The sequence below is a fragment of the Onychomys torridus genome, unplaced genomic scaffold, assembly GCF_903995425.1.
Source record: "Onychomys torridus unplaced genomic scaffold, mOncTor1.1, whole genome shotgun sequence".
NCBI lineage: Eukaryota > Metazoa > Chordata > Mammalia > Rodentia > Cricetidae > Onychomys > Onychomys torridus.
In genome coordinates, this window is record NW_023413244.1 from 24964 (window position 1) to 28568 (window position 3605).

Sequence of the window (3605 nt, forward strand, 5' to 3'; positions counted from 1 at the left end):
CTTCTATGTAATCATGTCTTAGGTGGGTTAACAGTACTCTGCCTGTGGTGAGCAAGCATTTGATTCTCTGTCTCCAGGAGGAGTCAAATAACAGTCTGGGATCCTTGATTTTCGTTTTTCTTTTCTGTTCTTTTTTTTTTTTACAAACATATTTTTCTTTTTTTAATTATTATTATACTTGTGTTTTAATTTTACACATCAGCCATAGGTTCCCCTGTCCTCCCCCCCTTCCTGCCCCCAACCCTACCCTCCCCCCAGCCCCTCCCCTCCATTCCCATCTCCTCCAGGGCCAAGACTCCACTGGGGATTCATTTAAATCTGGTGGATTCAGTACAGGCAGGTCCAGTCCCTTCCTTCCAGGCTGAGCAAAGTGTCCCTGTGCAAGCCCAAGGTTCCAAACAGCCATCTCATGCACTAAGGACAGGTTCCGGTCCCACAGCCTAGATGCCTCCCAAACAGTTCAAGCTATTCAATTGTCTCACTTATCCAGAGGGCCTGATCCAGCTGGGGGCTCCACAGCTTTTGGTTCATAATTCATGTGCTTCCATTCATTTGGCTATTTGTCCCTGTGCTTTTTCCAATCTTGGTCTCAACAATTCATGCTCTTACAGTCCCTCCTCTTTCTCCACAATTGGACACCTGGAGCTCCACCTGGGGCCTGGCTGAGGATCTCTGCGTCCACTTCCATCAGTTATTGAATGAGAGTTCCAGCATGACTGTTAGGGTGTTTTGCCATCTGATCACCAGACTAGGTCAGATCAGGCTTTCTCTCGACCATTGTCAGCAGTCTACAGAGGATGTATCATCGTGGATTTCTGGGGACCTCTCCAGTACTCTGCCTATTCCTGTTCTCATGTGATCTTCATTTATCATGGTCTGTTATTCCTTGTTCTCCCTTTCTGTTCTTGATCCAGCTGGGATCTCCTGCTCCCCTTAGCTTTCTTTCCCTCAAATTTTGCCCTTCATTACTCCCAATGTCATCCAGGTTGTTCATGTAGATCTCAGCCATTTCTCTGCTATTTGATGACCTCTGTGCCTTTCCTAGGGTCCTGTTTTCTAGATAGCCTCCCTGGAGTTGTGAATAGCAGTCTAGTCATCTTTGTTTTACATCTAATATCCTCCTATAAAGTGAGTACATACCGTGTTTGTCTTTCTGAGTCTGGGTTATCTCACTCAGGATGATTTTTTTCTAGATCCATTAATTTGCCTGCAAACCTCATGTTGCCATTGTTTTTCTCTGCTGAGTAGTACTCCATTGTGTGTATGTACCATATTTTCTTTATCCATTCTTCAGTCGAAGGGCATCTAGGTTGTTTCCAGGTTCTGGCTATTACAAACAATGCTGATACGAACATAGCTGAGCAAATGCCCTTGTGGTATGATTGAGCATTCCTTGGGTATATGTCCAAGAGTGCTACAGCTGGTTTTCTAAGGAAGTGCCATATTGATTTCCAAAGTGGCTGTACAAGCTTGCATTCCCACCAGCAGTGGAGGAGAGTTCCCCTTGCTCAGCATACTGTCCAGCATAAGCTGTCTTCTGTGTTTTTGACAGGTGTAAGGTGGTATCTCAGATTCTTTTTGATTTGCCTTTCCCGGATAATTAGGTATGTTGAGAATTCCTTAAATGTCTTTCAGCCATTTGAGCTTCCTCTGTTGAGAATTCTCTGTTTAGTTCTATAGCCCATTTCTTAATTGGACTGTTGGGCATTTTGATGTCTAATTTCTTGAGTTCTTTATATATTCTGGATATCAGCCCTCTGTCAGATGTGGGGTTGGTGAAGACCTTTTCCCATTCTGTGGGCTGTCACTCCATCTTATTGACCATGTCCTTTGCTCTACAAAAGCTTCTCAGTTTCAACAGGTCCCATTCATTGATTGTTTCTCTTAGTGTGTCTGTGCTACTGATGTTATATTTAGAAAGTGATCTCTGGTGCAATGCATTCAAGACTACTTCCTACTTCCTCTTCTATCAGGTTCAGAGTAACTGGATTTATGTTGAGGTCTTTGATCCACTTGGACTTAACTTTTGTGCATGGTGACAGATATGGATCTATTTGCAGCCTTCTACACATTGACATCCAGTTATGCCAGCAGCATTTGTTGAAGATGCTTTCTTTTTTCCATTGTACATTTTTGGCTTCTTTGTCAAAAATTATATGTTCATAGGTGTGCAGGTTAATGTCAGGGTCTTCAACTCAATTCCATTGGTCCACAAGCTAAGATTTTCTAACCTGAAATATTTGATGCATTTAAAGGTAACAGTGGTCTTTGTGTGAGAACAAGGCATGCTGAATCTGGGATGTTCAAATAATAATTATCATAATTATCAGCACTTAAGTGATGTGGGGCATACATTATTCATAACCAAATGACATCTACTGATATGACAAAATTATTTCTTCTACCATTCTCTTAGATCAGCTGTTCTTATCCTGTGGGTCGTGATCCCTTTGGGTTGTGGAACAACCCTTTCACAAGGATCTCCTAAGACCAGGAGAAAACAGAGATATTTACACTGCAATACATAACAATAGCAAAATTCCAGTAGCACCAAAAATAATTTATGGTTGGGGGTCACCACAGCATAAGGAACTGTATTAAAGGGTCATAACATTAGGTAAGTTGAGAACCACTGTCTTAGATGGTCTTCTTCTTGTTCTTGTTCTTGTTCTTGTTCTTGTTCTTGTTCTTGTTCTTGTTCTTGTTCTTGTTCTTGTTCTTCTTCTTCTTCTTGTTCTTCTTCTTCTTCTTCTTCTTCCTATTCCTCTTCTTCTTCCTCCTCCTCCTCTTCCTGCTCCTCCTGCTCCTCCTCCTCCTCCTCCTCTTCTTCTTCTTCTTCTTCTTCTTAATATTTCTAAGGCTAAAGAGAACAGTTTCTCATTACATTAATAATTTTGTCAGTATTTACAAACACATGAATATATATATATATAAGCATCTCATTCTGTGAATACTAACCCAAACTAGGGCCACTTATATTATTGCTGAAATTCCTATGGACTACTGTAGTAGAATGTTTGTAACACTGTTTTCTCTGTCCTGCTTGGCAAATACTGCTGTCATAAAGGAAACTGGGATTCTTCCCATGAAAACCTTATCTTACCAATCTCACATCCTAGGCCTCAGCATGGGTTTTACTCACTGAATATTGTAAAATGCTTTCAGTTCAAACTTCTCACTACATCCAGGAGTAACATGTGTTCTTCTCTCTATATTCATCTCCTTATCAAACAGCATGTTTTCCATAAACTTGATGTTCTTCTAAGCAATTGTTCCTTTTTATAGAAACCAGAAAACTTAACATTGAAAACTATTTAAAGTATATTATTGCTTATAATTCTTGCTGTCTATTCTCCTGCTCTTCCCCCTCCTTGTTATATCTGTGAATTATCTGATTAGTTTTACTATGGAGAGTCAAATTGAGTAAGATCAGGCATCTTTTATTTCATTTCAGGCCTGCTTGGGACCCTTGTGATTGATAAGTTTTTTGTGTTGAGCTGGTGGAGATCTGAAGAGTATTTGTATGGAAGTAAAGTAGAGAGGACCATCTGACTATGACTTTTAAGTTAGCCTCTTATTAACTGTGGAACTCTGCAGGGTCCCAT